This window comes from Gymnodraco acuticeps, unplaced genomic scaffold (assembly GCF_902827175.1).
Source record: "Gymnodraco acuticeps unplaced genomic scaffold, fGymAcu1.1, whole genome shotgun sequence".
NCBI lineage: Eukaryota > Metazoa > Chordata > Actinopteri > Perciformes > Bathydraconidae > Gymnodraco > Gymnodraco acuticeps.
The window spans coordinates 1-17410 of NW_022992336.1; positions in this window are offsets into that span (position 1 = coordinate 1).

Consider the following 17410-nt stretch of genomic DNA (forward strand, 5'->3'; position numbering starts at 1 on the left):
CCCCCGCCTCCATCCCATCCACCCCCACCACCCGCCCTCCTCCACCAGGGTGCAAGAGAGAACCACATCCGCAACCCCGTCACCTGAGGAACAGAGTGGATATAAAACTTGAAACGTTGACTCATCTAGAATTAATGATGACAAGTTATTACTCGAGAAGTGGGGATAACATTTAACTTTTTAACATAATTAGGTAAATGAATAACAGAAGACTACTAATGAACAAAAAGCAAGACTTTATTTGATGGAGCCACTATTTCCTAATGATGTCCTTACATTACCTGGGACAGATTACCTGACAGAGTTCTGAGATATTTCCTAAAATTATTTTTAGTTGTGTTGATTTTAAAAGCAGTTGTTGATTTCCAGATTAATAAATTTGACAAACTCTATATAAAGACAAGGTCATTGAATTCAACTCCTATGTATTGCTAACATCTCTTTCTTCTCACACATCTGATGACATTTACTTTTTCATATTTGTGCATGTTAAAATGATCCATTATGCACGAAATTATTCTAGGTCATACATTAGCAGTTCATTTGATACAATTAATTGTAAGTGTAGGAAGTTAACACTATCTCCATTTTCCATTTAATTAGTGCCAATTACATTAAGGTTAAATTAATATTTCTTTACAAAGATTCATAACTGAAGGTACATTTAGTGTCCATTCAGTGCTGCGTCAATATGCCATCATGAGTTATCTTACCAGAAACGCACGTCAGGAAGTATCCAAACAAAATGACTTGAATCATCATTAGGGAGTCCTCCGGTGTCCGTGTTTTTAGGAACATGAGTGGTTTTGTAGGAATAAAGAGTTGTTTTTAGATGATTAACTGTTAGTATGTACTAAAAGATCAAGTGAAACAACCTCTATCAAACACAAAAAAAAACAACAGTACCTTCACTTTTGATTTTAAACAACTAAAAACAGCTAATTGCATCGGTACAATCCGGGGTATTTTACAGCCTCTCCTTCATCCCATGCTTGATGTAAAATAGCGTTCAGAAATTGATCTAATATAGTAGTAAACTATTGAGCTATAGTCAATGAGCCGATTCGCTATCCGGAGCATGCGCAGTAAGCAGAAGCAGAGGAGAGAAAGTGAAAGTGAGCAGAGAGCATCCTCCAATGAGAGAAGAGCAAGAAGCGGGTCAGGGGTTACTATAGAAACAAGCACTCGTTAGGGTGAACTGTTTGGTATTTTAAAGCAAAACAACTTCACAGACATGTTTTGTATGGCCCTACAATATATGTTTCCAATATAGCATAATAGGTCCCCTTTAAGTAAGCTTTCTTAACGCTAATGTTATATATTAGTCAGATTGCTCTGAAGATGGGCGGTGACATTCTATTAATTTTCACGTTCAGTCAGTTGATTTTTGCCGGCCGTCTTTCCTGCAACGGCAGTAGTTTTTCTGTATTTCCTTATCCAGTAATATGACTTGATCGCTTTCAACTCCGCACACTGAGCTCTGATTGGTCAGCAGGCGGTGCTTTCACTGACTTGATCTCCTGGAACATAAGTTACCATGGAGATCTAGCCCAGTAAGAAGAGAACCAGCGCCGTAGGACCGGGGGAAAACCCAGAGTTTACCCTGAAGTTAGCTTGCTAAGCGAAAATCCGGCTTCGTAATACAGGCCTCAGGTGCTGTGGACTCTCTGTTCATAAATCTACATTTGTTTCATTGTAAAGTGAACCCTGAACTTACCTGTTTGTGCAAAAAGATATTACTTAAAAAACAAACTGAAAACTATTCCTAGCACCACTAAACAAACACTCCTGGTTTAATCCTGAGGTATTTATGTTATGTAAGGCATTGCACTCACCTGCTTTGTGGAGGAATTAAAGTTTAAATGTTTAGTGCTTATCAAGGAGGTGCAGTTTGTTAACCAAGGAATGTGTTGTGTTACACACTGACTGTAGAGTACACCAGTAGTTATACACATACCACTTCAATCTCATTAGTATGCATAGAAAGTGACAGGTCACACCTCTAAGCCCCGCCCCCTTCAACCGGAAGTCCCGCCCCCTTCCGCCGGAAGTCCCGCCTACATAAGCCCCGCCCACTTCCATCGGAAGTCCCGCCATTCCATAAGCCCCGCCCCTTCCGCCGGAAGTCCCGCCCCCACTTCCGGTTTTTCAAATAAATAAAAAAATATTTTAAAAATGATTAAAATAAAAATGCTGCCCCTACCGGTCGCCCCCACTTCCGGTTTTTCAAAATAAAATTAAAAAATATTTTTAAAATGATAAAAATAAAAATGCTGCCCCTACCGGTCGCCCCCGCTTCCGGTTTTCAAAATAAAATAACATGACATTTAACAACCATGAGAAAAATAAAATGCTGCCCCTGCCGGTTTTTCAAAATAAAATTTGAAAATAATTTGAAAATGATAAAATAAAAAATGCTGCCCCTACCGGTCGCCCCCGCTTCCGGCAAAATAACATGAAATGTAACAACCAGGAGAAAATAAAAGGCTGCCCCCTACGGTTTTACAAAATAATAATTTTATAATGAATCACATATGCATAGGATCAATGTCCCTGCCACCTAGTCACTTCCTGTGCGCCTGTATACAGCAGTATTGACTGCAACTTACAAAATACTTGCAAATAACATGAAATATACAACCATATATTTTAAAAGTAATGTCTCAGCTCTAAAGAGCAAGGTCCCGCCACCTAACCACTTCCTGTGCCCCCTGTATACAGCAGTATTGACTGTAACTTACAAATACTTGCAAATAACAAGAAATATACAACCATATATTTTTAAAAGTACTGTCAATCTCACTAACTCTCTCTCTCTGCTATTCTCTGCCGTGAAAAGTTTGGTGAACAGTCAAGACAGGTGTGGGGACCATAAAACCCCCGACATCCTCTGCAGGCAAATGGTGGGAACACACACACACCACCCACACACACACACACACACACACACACACACCACACACACACACACACCACACACACACCACACACACACACACACACACACACACACACACACCACACACACACACACACATACACACATCCCCCACCACTCACCCCTCATCCGTTAGGGTTAGATAAATAAGAGCCATTCGTCTTTCTCACTCTTCAATATTTTCTCAAGTCGAGAGAAATGGCCAAGAGACGTCTTGATATGGGTGTAATCTGCGAGGACACCGCCACCTAGTCACTTCCTGTGCGCCTGTATACAGCAGTATTGACTGCAACTTACAAATACTTGCAAATAACATGAAATATACAACCATATATTTTAAAAGTAATGTCTCAGCTCTAAAGAGCAAGGTCCCGCCACCTAACCACTTCCTGTGCCCCTGTATACAGCAGTATTGACTGTAACTTACAAATACTTGCAAATAACAAGGAGAAAATAAATGCTGCCCCCTACGGTTTTACAAAATAATAATTTTATAATGAATCACATATGCATAGGATCAATGTCCCTGCCACCTAGTCACTTCCTGTGAGCCTGTATACAGCAGTATTGACTGCACTTACAAATACTTGCAAATACACATGAAATATACAGCCATATATTTTAAAAGTAATGTCTCAGCCTCTAAGAGCAAGGTCCCGCCACCTAACCACTTCCTGTGCCCTGTATACAGCAGTATTGACTGTAACTTACAAATACTTGCAAATAACAAGAAATATACCAACCATATATTTTTAAAAGTACTGTCAATCTCACTAACTCTCTCTCTCTTGCTATTCTCTTGCCGTGAAAGTTTGGGTGAAACAGTCTGAAGACAAGCTAGGACACGTCATAAAAACCCCCCGACATCCTCTGCAGGCAAATGGTAGGGCGATGGGGAGGTGGGACACACACACACACACACCACATTTAAATTCAGAGGATGAAAAGCAGAAAACAATAACTTGTTTTGTAAAACGGTCAGCACGTCAGTTTCATCAGAAAGACGTTTGCATACATAAAAAAGTGGTATCTTACAGTTCCTTTTGTGAGAGAATTACACACAAATCTGCAGAGTGTTCACTAAAAAAAGTTGTAACACAGGGACTGACATTCTGTATGGGGTTTCACACGGAACCAAAAGTCTACTTCATTATCTACTTTGTCAGCTTTTTATACACAAAAGTGTATCTTTCAGTAACTTTCTCAGAGAATTTAAGCATAAATCTGTCAAAGATTCTTACGAAATCTACTTCATTATCTACTTTTCAGCTTTTATACACAAAAGTGGTATCCTTCAGTAACTTTCTCAGAGAATTTAAGCACGTCAGTTTCAAGAAAGACGACAATAATTAGTAGTTAGACATTTTTGGAGAAATGTTCTCTGTCGTTCTTAATGCAAAAACAATCATCTCTACTTCCCTTTGGGGTGAAGGTCCAGGAATGTTCTCGGGGGGAGTGGACACTTGCTGTTACATTGGCATAAAGCTTCCTGCAGTGTGCCAATAATGTATAGTTTCCCTAAAGCTCCATACATTACACATATTGACTAATGACTCAGCACATGAGGGGTAAATACAAAACAAATCTAAATATCACCAATTATTCCAGAATGTGACTAGAATAGAGTCTAGAGAATGGACCCAGGCTTTGTCTTCAGCCATCAACTAAATAGGGGCGTGCTTTTTTTTTTTGAATCGCCAGTATGTTACTCACCATTGAAGACAGTGTTGAGGGGGCAAGCAAGTGTACTCAGCGGCAGATTGCATGGAAGCAGAAAGGCCTGGCTCAGACACCATGTCTCCAAAGGTTGACGGGGAACTTCCAACCAGTTCCATCACCTGTTTAGCTTGAGGGAATTTAAACACCATTAAAATATGGATTACAGAAAAACAATATACGTAGTAAATCGGGTAATCATTAATAAGGGGAAAATGTGCAAGTCTAACCTGAGTCTGGCATGAGCACTTGATCAATAAGGTGGATGACAATGTCCTTCTTGAGCACCATCTTGATGCCATTGGACTGTTAAACTCTCGCCATCAACAGCCTTGAAATCAAAGTAACGCTTCTAAAAACATATATTTTAGAAAGTAATGTTAGTCATGTCAAGTTATCAAGACTGCTGTGTTTCATCGAAACAGTGTACAGAGCAGAAAGGGGAACATTTGTCGCCACATTAACATACCGACTCCTCTATCAGTTTTTGCATACATAAAAAGTGTATCTTACAGTTCCTTTTGTGAGAGAATTACACACAAATCTGCAGAGTGTCACTAAAAAGTTTTACACAGGGACTGACATTCTGTATGAGGGTTTCACACCTGAGCTGCTGGGGGGAGGGCGTTGAAAAGGGGGTGAGTATGTTTGGCTCTCTGGTGTGTTAAGAGTCACAGTCTTAAGAAAAATCTGGTCAGAAAAAGTACTTAACTTTCTACAGTTGTAAATTGTCTTACATATAAAAAAAGTAAGAGACTTACTGTTTCCATTTGTGAGAGAATTACACATAAATCTGCAGAGTGTCTGTAAAAAGTCTCAAAATCACAAACTGCAGACGCCTCAAGGAGAGACTTGAAAAGATCCATGCCGAGTGGGGGAGAAGAAGAAGACTAATAACCAGCAGTTGACTGAAGCCAGGGACTTTTTTCTTTAAAGTAAAATAAAAATGGGAAACTACTATGCAAAACGCTCTGTATATATTGATCAGAATGTAGTCAATACCCTTTTAATATAGTGTGGTGATGAGGACGATTGAAAACAGAACGAGTAATGACCCCTGTGTAAACAGAATGGCTGAAGTTTGTAACTAGAAGACATTTTGGCTATCGTGCGTTCTGGCAGTACTATCCCCGGTCATTGGGAAACGATTGTAAAATGAAACATTTAAAGTGGTCCTGGAATCTTCATTTTCCGAAACATTCTGTAACATTATCTCAGAAATGAAACAAACAATCAAAAGTGTATCATGTGCTCTCAGTGTATGCTCTGTTTGTAGATGTAATGCATCTATGTGCAGAAAGCAGCATACACATGAATATTCTGACTGAAGTGAAAAAACTCCATCACGATATCTCCAGTAATATGGGGAACTCTAAGCTGGAGACGGTCCTGCGGATGTTGCAATCAGTATAACTATTTGATTTGGGTGTGAAAAAATAAAAAAGTGTTTTTTACATTTAAAAAACTGTTGTCTTCATTATAGCAAGGGGGAGCGTGTCCTCATACATGTGTATTACAGTCCTTCTTTTTGTGTTTTTCAGTGTTTTTTCTGTGTGTCTGTGTGACAAAGCACAAATCATTTCAAACAAACCCTGAATCAATTTAGAGAGGGACCATTAAGAGTCAGATTCTTAACAAAATCTACGGACACAAAGTACTTCATTATCTACTTTTCAGCTTTTATACACAAAAGTGTATCTTTCAGTATAGTTTTGAGAGAATTTAAGCATAAATCTGCCAAATGTTTCAAAAACAGCCTTGTTTCACTGAAATAGCCTCAAAATCACAAACTGCCATTAAGAGTCAGATGCTTTTACGGAATCTAATAAAACAGAGTATTTTCTACAGATGACTCCTCCCACTCAACGCAATAAGTACCATCCCATTCAGCAAATCATATAAAACTAAGGACCCCCACTAAGACGACCGTTGAAAGTAGCCATGAATCTGAGAAAAACCAAGTCTGATATAAGCCTCCCCTTATTATCACCAGGATAACGGATATGGGCTTAATGACTGGATGTTACAAAGTAAGGGGGAGGATGTTCCCGAAGAAGAGCCCTCCTCTATATCATATCCATGTAAGGTCTTTAGGACAAAAGAGGACCACGATAACATGACATATGAAGAATATCTTTCTTTAAAAGAGGGTATTATAGATAACCTTGATAGAAACAGTATATCTCACACCACTCGCCAAGATCGCAAACGACAATTAGCAGAAAAGAAAAGAAAAGTAAAGAAAAACGAAGAAAAATGAAAGGAGAAGAAAATGAAAAGCAAACGCAGAATGCGAATGAAAAGAAAAGGACGGAAAACCAAAAAAGACAAAACGAAGGAAGGTGAAAAGAAAAAGGAACAAAGTGAAGAAATGTAATGGTGTTGTTGAGTCATTACCGGATCATAATAATCTTATAGATCATCTACCGCTAACCGACTGCTGCGAATGTGTTGAACAAATACCAAAAGCAATGGCAGAGCTTTGCTTCAGTATAATGAGAGAAAAAGCACGATACTGTGGAATTGCCCAAATTGGTGACAGTGCCAGAACATGCATTAAAGAATGTTGGAGGATTTCTATTCTAGTATCGGTTGTCATTACAATCGAAGGATATGCCAAAACGTGTGACGACATAGACAAAGCTTTTGAAGACAATTATATGGTACCTGTCCTTACAGCTAAACAAATCCTACGCCAGGTATTCAACAGACCACAAGAAGCACAAGAAGCCCCAGAAGGATTACATTCAGAGCTATTAACGGTGAAACCGAAGAAGAAGCAAAGCAGATTATAATCGTTGCGGGTGAAAGGATAGAGAATTTGCATGTGATGTTAATGCATTTATCTGATATAAAAAATGCATTTGTTTACTTCCAAGAGACCCCTAAACATCTACTTGGGCAATGTGAATTGAACGATAAACCGATCACTGTCAATGAAACGCGGAGAGAAGCAGCAGTGCAAATCGTTAAGTCTATTACCTTGTATGCACTACGGCATTAACTTGGTAAAATGTAATGTGTTTTTATGAAAGTGGTGTTGAATGTTGTGTTTTTCAATTAAACAACCATTACAAAATGAAAATATGTTTATTTATTTTTTGCTCTCATATATAGTAATAGTATTGTAAACGAAACATTTATAATAAATCTTCGACAGGCTGCCACACAGCCTGCAATCCGTCACCCCCGACCCTCAGTATGTGCACTAAAGAATTGGCAAAGATTACGGCTTTTTTCGGTTTTCTAACCACCATTAGGCGTCTAAAAAAGAGTTGGTTTTACTGAGGCACCATTTTTTGCACGTAATGGATGTCCTGTGGTGCTGGTCAGTCAGAGTTGAATAGGCCTGCGTCAGGGGTTCACACCAAAAGCCATAAAGGAGTCTTTACTTTTTTCTTTAAAGTAAAATAAAAATGGGAAACTACTATGCAAAACGCTCTGTATATATTGATCAGAATGTAGTCAATACCCTTTTAATAAGTGTGGTGATGAGGACGATTGAAAACAGAACGAGTAGTGACCCCTGTGTAAACAGAATGGCTGAAGTTTGTAAACTAGAAGACATTTTGGCTATCGTGCGTTCTGGCAGTACTATCCCCGGTCATTGGGAAACGATTGTAACGAAACATTTAAAGTGGTCCTGGAATCTTCATTTTCCGAAACATTCTGTAACATTATCTCAGAAATGAAACAAACATCAAAAGTGTATCATGTGCTCTCAGTGTATGCTCTGTTTGTAGATGTAATGCATCTATGTGCAGAAAGCAGCATACACATGAATATTCTGACTGAAGTGAAAAAACTCCATCACGATATCTCCAGTAATATGGGGAACTCTAAGCTGGAGACGGTCCTGCGGATGTTGCAATCAGTATAACTATTTGATTTTGGGTGTGAAAAATAAAAAAGTGTTTTTTACATTTAAAAACTGTTGTCTTCATTATAGCAAGGGGGAGCGTGTCTCATACATGTGTATTACAGTCCTTCTTTTTGTGTTTTTCAGTGTTTTCTGTGTGTCTGTGTGACAAAGCACAAATCATTTCAAACAAACCCTGAATCAAATTTAGAGAGGACCATTAAGAGTCAGATTCTTAACAAAATCTACGGACACAAAGTACTTCATTATCTACTTTTCAGCTTTTATACACAAAAGTGTATCTTTCAGTATATTTTTGAGAGAATTTAAGCATAAATCTGCCAAATGTTTCAAAAACAGCCTTGTTTCACTGAAATAGCCTCAAAATCACAAACTGCCATTAAGAGTCAGATGCTTTTACGGAATCTAATAAAACAGAGTATTTTCTACAGATGACTCCTCCCACTCAACGCAATAAGTACCATCCCATTCAGCAAATCATATAAAACTAAGGACCCCCCACTAAGACGACCGTTGAAAGTAGCCATGAATCTGAGAAAAAACCAAGTCTGATATAGCCTCCCCTTATTATCACCAGGATAACGGATATGGGCTTAATGACTGGATGTTACAAAGTAAGGGGGAGGATGTTCCCGAAGAAGAGCCCTCCTCTATATCATATCCATGTAAGGTCTTTAGGACAAAAGAGGACCACGATAACATGACATATGAAGAATATCTTTCTTTAAAAGAGGGTATTATAGATAACCTTGATAGAAACAGTATATCTCATACCACTCGCCAAGATCGCAAACGACAATTAGCAGAAAAGAAAAGAAAAAGTAAAGAAAAACGAAGAAAAATGAAAGGAGAAGAAAAATGAAAAGCAAACGCAGAATGCGAATGAAAAGAAAAGGACGGAAAACCAAAAAGACAAAACGAAGGAAGGTGAAAAGAAAAAGGAACAAAGTGAAGAAATGTAATGGTGTTGTTGAGTCATTACCGGATCATAATAATCTTATAGATCATCTACCGCTAACCGACTGCTGCGAATGTGTTGAACAAATACCAAAAGCAATGGCAGAGCTTTGCTTCAGTATAATGAGAGAAAAAGCACGATACTGTGGAATTGCCCAAATTGGTGACAGTGCCAGAACATGCATTAAAAGAATGTTGGAGGATTTCTATTCTAGTATCGGTTGTCATTACATCGAAGGATATGCCAAAACGTGTGACGACATAGACAAAGCTTTTGAAGACAATTATATGGTACCTGTCCTTACAGCTAAACAAATCCTACGCCAGGTATTCAACAGACCACAAGAAGCACAAGAAGCCCCAGAAAGGATTACATTCAGAGCTATTAACGGTGAAACCGAAGAAGAAGCAAAGCAGATTATAATCGTTGCGGGTGAAAGGATAGAGAATTTGCATGTGATGTTAATGCATTTATCTGATATAAAAAATGCATTTGTTTACTTCCAAGAGACCCCTAAACATCTACTTGGGCAATGTGAATTGAACGATAAACCGATCACTGTCAATGAAACGCGGAGAGAAGCAGCAGTGCAAATCGTTAAGTCTATTACCTTGTATGCACTACGGCATTAACTTGGTAAAATGTAATGTGTTTTTATGAAAGTGTGTTGAATGTTGTGTTTTCAATTAAACAACCATTACAAAATGAAAATATGTTTATTTATTTTTTTGCTCTCATATATAGTAATAGTATTGTAAACGAAACATTTATAATAAATCTTCGACAGGCTGCCACACAGCCTGCAATCCGTCACCCCGACCCTCAGTATGTGCACTAAAGAATGGGCAAAGATTACGGCTTTTTTCGGTTTTCTAACCACCATTAGGCGTCTAAAAAAGAGTTGGTTTTACTGAGGCACCATTTTTTGCACGTAATGGATGTCCTGTGGTGCTGGTCAGTCAGAGTTGAATAGGCCTGCGTCAGGGGTTCACACCAAAAGCCATAAAGGAGTCTTTTGTCCAACAGTATAATCAACCAGTGCTGCTATAAGCTGCCATCACGTCTCCCCCTGCCACGGAGCTTATAGCAGCACTGGTTGATTATACTGTTGGACACAAGTTTCAATTCAACATACCAAGTTGTATTGACATAATGTATGCACAACAGCGTTGTTTAGGCAATGAAAACCCTAAACCTAACCCTGGGTCCTAAGCTTCTCCAATAATGCAACATACAATATACTCAAGACATAAAAAAGATAAGTAAAAACACTTCACAGAGCTCAGGAGTTTTACAGCCTTATTGCCTGTACATCCTTCGTGCACTCAGTTTGCCCCGGGGCAAACGAGAGTGTTGCTGAAGCCCAACCCTGCCTTTATACCTAAGGTGGTTGGCTCATGTACCCCCATTGACATTGTGGCATTTTCCTCCGCCGTTGTGTTCCTTCCTCAAGCCACACCTGCAGGAAAAAAAGTGCATAATAAATAAATCACTCTGTTATTGCCACTTCTGTTAACAAGGTTACCATTGAATGTCTTAACTTTTAAAAAATGGTTTAAAGGAGTATGTATGAGGAATTATCAGAATACCCTTATTCGTCCCACAGAGAGGAAATGCATATTTGTTACAGCAAGTGAAGAGTCAAATATAGTGGAGGAAATAAGTATTTCATCCCCTTGCAAAACATGTCTTAGTACTTGGTGGAGAAACCCTTGTTGGACAGCACATAGGTCAGATGCTTCTTGTATTTGGTCACCAGGTTGGTGCACATCTCAGGTCCTTATGGTCAAGAAAATGACTCCATTTGTGGTGGAGCAAAAATCAATGCAAATTAATCCTTTATTCATTTCCCTGTGATTAATTCAATTCTTTGCACTTTTGTTTGGGGTCCGTGAGCTAAACAAAATCATAAAAAAGTGGAGAATGTGAAAGTTTATTGGCCAGTGGAGGAGAGAGATGACCTCGCTCATCAATGACAAAAGACTCCTTTATGGCTTTGGTGTGAACCCCTGACGCAGGCCTATTCAACTCTGACTGACCAGCACCACAGGACATCCATTACGTGCAAAAAATGGTGCCTCAGTAAAACCAACTCTTTTTTAGACGCCTAATGGTGGTTAGAAAACCGAAAAAAGCCGTAATCTTTGCCCATTCTTTAGTGCACATACTGAGGGTCGGGGTGACGGATTGCAGGCTGTGTGGCAGCCTGTCGAAGATTTATTATAAATGTTTCGTTTACAATACTATTACTATATATGAGAGCAAAAAAATAAATAAACATATTTTCATTTTGTAATGGTTGTTTAATTGAAAACACAACATTCAACACACTTTCATAAAAACACATTACATTTTACCAAGTTAATGCCGTAGTGCATACAAGGTAATAGACTTAACGATTTGCACTGCTGCTTCTCTCCGCGTTTCATTGACAGTGATCGGTTTATCGTTCAATTCACATTGCCCAAGTAGATGTTTAGGGGTCTCTTGGAAGTAAACAAATGCATTTTTATATCAGATAAATGCATTAACATCACATGCAAATTCTCTATCCTTTCACCCGCAACGATTATAATCTGCTTTGCTTCTTCTTCGGTTTCACCGTTAATAGCTCTGAATGTAATCCTTTCTGGGGCTTCTTGTGCTTCTTGTGGTCTGTTGAATACCTGGCGTAGGATTTGTTTAGCTGTAAGGACAGGTACCATATAATTGTCTTCAAAAGCTTTGTCTATGTCGTCACACGTTTTGGCATATCCTTCGATGTAATGACAACCGATACTAGAATAGAAATCCTCCAACATTCTTTTAATGCATGTTCTGGCACTGTCACCAATTTGGGCAATTCCACAGTATCGTGCTTTTTCTCTCATTATACTGAAGCAAAGCTCTGCCATTGCTTTTGGTATTTGTTCAACACATTCGCAGCAGTCGGTTAGCGGTAGATGATCTATAAGATTATTATGATCCGGTAATGACTCAACAACACCATTACATTTCTTCACTTTGTTCCTTTTTCTTTTCACCTTCCTTCGTTTTGTCTTTTTTGGTTTTCCGTCCTTTTCTTTTCATTCGCATTCTGCGTTTGCTTTTCATTTTTCTTCTCCTTTTCATTTTTCTTCGTTTTTCTTTACTTTTTCTTTTCTTTTCTGCTAATTGTCGTTTGCGATCTTGGCGAGTGGTGTGAGATATACTGTTTCTATCAAGGTTATCTATAATACCCTCTTTTAAAGAAAGATATTCTTCATATGTCATGTTATCGTGGTCCTCTTTTGTCCTAAAGACCTTACATGGATATGATATAGAGGAGGGCTCTTCTTCGGGAACATCCTCCCCCTTACTTTGTAACATCCAGTCATTAAGCCCATATCCGTTATCCTGGTGATAATAAGGGGAGGCTATATCAGACTTGGTTTTTCTCAGATTCATGGCTACTTTCAACGGTCGTCTTAGTGGGGGTCCTTAGTTTTATATGATTTGCTGAATGGGATGGTACTTATTGCGTTGAGTGGGAGGAGTCATCTGTAGAAAATACTCTGTTTTATTAGATTCCGTAAAAGCATCTGACTCTTAATGGCAGTTTGTGATTTTGAGGCTATTTCAGTGAAACAAGGCTGTTTTTGAAACATTTGGCAGATTTATGCTTAAATTCTCTCAAAAATATACTGAAAGATACACTTTGTGTATAAAAGCTGAAAAGTAGATAATGAAGTACTTTGTGTCCGTAGATTTTGTTAAGAATCTGACTCTTAATGGTCCTCTCTAAATTTGATTCAGGGTTTGTTTGAAATGATTTGTGCTTTGTCACACAGACACACAGAAAAAACACTGAAAAACACAAAAAGAAGGACTGTAATACACATGTATGAGACACGCTCCCCCTTGCTATAATGAAGACAACAGTTTTTAAATGTAAAAAACACTTTTTTATTTTTCACACCCAAAATCAAATAGTTATACTGATTGCAACATCCGCAGGACCGTCTCCAGCTTAGAGTTCCCCATATTACTGGAGATATCGTGATGGAGTTTTTTCACTTCAGTCAGAATATTCATGTGTATGCTGCTTTCTGCACATAGATGCATTACATCTACAAACAGAGCATACACTGAGAGCACATGATACACTTTTGATGTTTGTTTCATTTCTGAGATAATGTTACAGAATGTTTCGGAAAATGAAGATTCCAGGACCACTTTAAATGTTTCGTTTACAATCGTTTCCCAATGACCGGGGATAGTACTGCCAGAACGCACAATAGCCAAAATGTCTTCTAGTTTACAAACTTCAGCCATTCTGTTTACACAGGGGTCACTACTCGTTCTGTTTTCAATCGTCCTCATCACCACACTTATTAAAAGGGTATTGACTACATTCTGATCAATATATACAGAGCGTTTTGCATAGTAGTTTCCCATTTTTATTTTACTTTAAAGAAAAAAGTCCCTGGCTTCAGTCAACTGCTGGTTATTAGTCTTCTTCTTCTCCCCCCACTCGGCATGGATCTTTTCAAGTCTCTCCTTGAGGCGTCTGCAGTTTGTGATTTTGAGACTTTTTACAGACACTCTGCAGATTTATGTGTAATTCTCTCACAAAGGAAACAGTAAGTCTCTTACTTTTTTATATGTAAGACAATTTACAACTGGTAGAAAGTTAAGTACTTTTTCTGACCAGATTTTTCTTTAAGACTGTGACTCTTAACACACCAGAGAGCCAAACATACTCACCCCCTTTTCCACGCCCTCCCCCCAGCAGCTCAGGTGTGAACCCCTCATACAGAATGTCAGTCCCTGTGTAAAACTTTTTAGTGACACTCTGCAGATTTGTGTGTAATTCTCTCACAAAAGGAACTGTAAGATACACTTTTTATGTATGCAAAAACTGATAGAGGAGTCGGTATGTTAATGTGGCGACAAATGTTCCCCTTTCTGCTCTGTACACTGTTTCGATGAAACACAGCAGTCTTGATAACTTGACATGACTAACATTACTTTTCTAAAATATATGTTTTAGAAGCGTTACTTTGATTTCAAGGCTGTGATGGCGAGAGTTTAACAGTCAATGGCATCAAGATGGTGCTCAAGAAGGACATTGTCATCCACCTTATTGATCAAGTGCTCATGCCAGACTCAGGTTAGACTTGCACATTTTCCCCTTATTAATGATTACCCGATTTACTACATATATTGTTTTTCTGTAATCCATATTTTTAATGGTGTTTAAATTCCCTCAAGCTAAACAGGTGATGGAACTGGTTGGAAGTTCCCCGTCAACCTTTGGAGACATGGTGTCTGAGCCAGGCCTTTCTGCTTCCATGCAATCTGCCGCTGAGTACACTTTGCTTGCCCCCTCAACACTGTCTTCAATGGTGAGTAACATACTGGTGATTCAAAAAAAAAAAGCACGCCCCTATTTAGTTGATGGCTGAAGACAAAGCCTGGGTCCATTCTCTAGACTCTATTCTAGTCACATTCTGGAATAATTGGTGATATTTAGATTTGTTTTGTATTTACCCCTCATGTGCTGAGTCATTAGTCAATATGTGTAAATGTATGGAGCTTTAGGGAAACTATACATTTATTGGCACACTGCAGAAGCTTTATGCCATGTAACAGCAAGTGTCCACTCCCCCCGAGAACATTCCTGGACTTCACCCAAAGGGAGTAGAGATGATTTGTTTTTGCATTAAGAACGACAGAGAACATTTCTCCAAAAATGTCTAACTACTAATTATTGTCGTCTTTCTTGAAACTGACGTGCTTAAATTCTCTGAGAAAGTTACTGAAGGATACACTTTTGTGTATAAAAGCTGAAAAGTAGATAATGAAGTAGATTTCGTTAAGAATCTTTGACAGATTTATGCTTAAATTCTCTGAGAAAGTTACTGAAAGATACACTTTTGTGTATAAAAGCTGACAAAGTAGATAATGAAGTAGACTTTGTGTCCGTGTGAAACCCCATACAGAATGTCAGTCCCTGTGTTACAACTTTTTAGTGACACTCTGCAGATTTGTGTGTAATTCTCTCACAAAAGGAACTGTAAGATACACTTTTTTATGTATGCAAACGTCTTTCTTGAAACTGACGTGCTGACCGTTTTACAAAACAAGTTATGTTTTCTGCTTTTTCATCCTCTGAATTTAAATGTGTGTGTGTGTGTGTGTGTCCCCCCTCCCCATCGCCCTACCATTTGCCTGCAGAGGATGTCGGGGGGTTTTATGACGTGTCCTAGCTTGTCTTCAGACTGTTTCACCAAACTTTTCACGGCAGAGAATAGCAGAGAGAGAGTTAGTGAGATTGACAGTACTTTTAAAAATATATGGTTGTATATTTCTTGTTATTTGCAAGTATTTGTAAGTTACAGTCAATACTGCTGTATACAGGGGCACAGGAAGTGGTTAGGTGGCGGGACCTTGCTCTTTAGAGCTGAGACATTACTTTTAAAATATATGGCTGTATATTTCATGTTATTTGCAAGTATTTGTAAGTTGCAGTCAATACTGCTGTATACAGGCTCACAGGAAGTGACTAGGTGGCAGGGACATTGATCCTATGCATATGTGATTCATTATAAAATTATTATTTTGTAAAACCGTAGGGGGCAGCATTTTATTTTCTCCTTGTTATTTGCAAGTATTTGTAAGTTACAGTCAATACTGCTGTATACAGGGGCACAGGAAGTGGTTAGGTGGCGGGACCTTGCTCTTTAGAGCTGAGACATTACTTTTAAAATATATGGTTGTATATTTCATGTTATTTGCAAGTATTTGTAAGTTGCAGTCAATACTGCTGTATACAGGCGCACAGGAAGTGACTAGGTGGCGGTGTCTCGCAGATTACACCCATATCAAGACGTCTCTTGGCCATTTCTCTCGACTTGAGAAAATATTGAAGAGTGAGAAAGACGAATGGCTCTTATTTATCTAACCCTAACGGATGAGGGGTGAGTGGTGGGGGATGTGTGTATGTGTGTGTGTGTGTGTGTGTGTGTGTGTGTGTGTGTGTGTGTGTGTGTGTGTGTGTGGGTGTGTGTGTGTGTTCCCACCATTTGCCTGCAGAGGATGTCGGGGTTTTATGGTCCCCACACCTGTCTTGACTGTTCACCAAACTTTTCACGGCAGAGAATAGCAGAGAGAGAGAGTTAGTGAGATTGACAGTACTTTTAAAAATATATGGTTGTATATTTCTTGTTATTTGCAAGTATTTGTAAGTTACAGTCAATACTGCTGTATACAGGGGGCACAGGAAGTGGTTAGGTGGCGGGACCTTGCTCTTTAGAGCTGAGACATTACTTTTAAAATATATGGTTGTATATTTCATGTTATTTGCAAGTATTTGTAAGTTGCAGTCAATACTGCTGTATACAGGCGCACAGGAAGTGACTAGGTGGCAGGGACATTGATCCTATGCATATGTGATTCATTATAAAATTATTATTTTGTAAAACCGTAGGGGGCAGCATTTTATTTTCTCCTGGTTGTTACATTTCATGTTATTTTGCCGGAAGCGGGGGCGACCGGTAGGGGCAGCATTTTTTATTTTTATCATTTTCAAATTATTTTCAAATTTTATTTTGAAAACCGGCAGGGGCAGCATTTTATTTTTCTCATGGTTGTTAAATGTCATGTTATTTTATTTTGAAAACCGGAAGCGGGGGCGACCGGTAGGGGCAGCATTTTTATTTTTATCATTTTAAAAATATTTTTTAATTTTATTTTGAAAAACCGGAAGTGGGGGCGACCGGTAGGGGCAGCATTTTTATCATTTTAAAAATATTTTTAATTTTATTTTTGAAAAACCGGAAGTGGGGGCGGGACTTCCGGCGGAAGTGGGCGGGGCTTATGGAAGGGCGGGACTTCCGGTGGAAGGGGGCGGGGCTTAGAGGTGTGACCTGTCACTTTCTATGCATACTAATGAGAT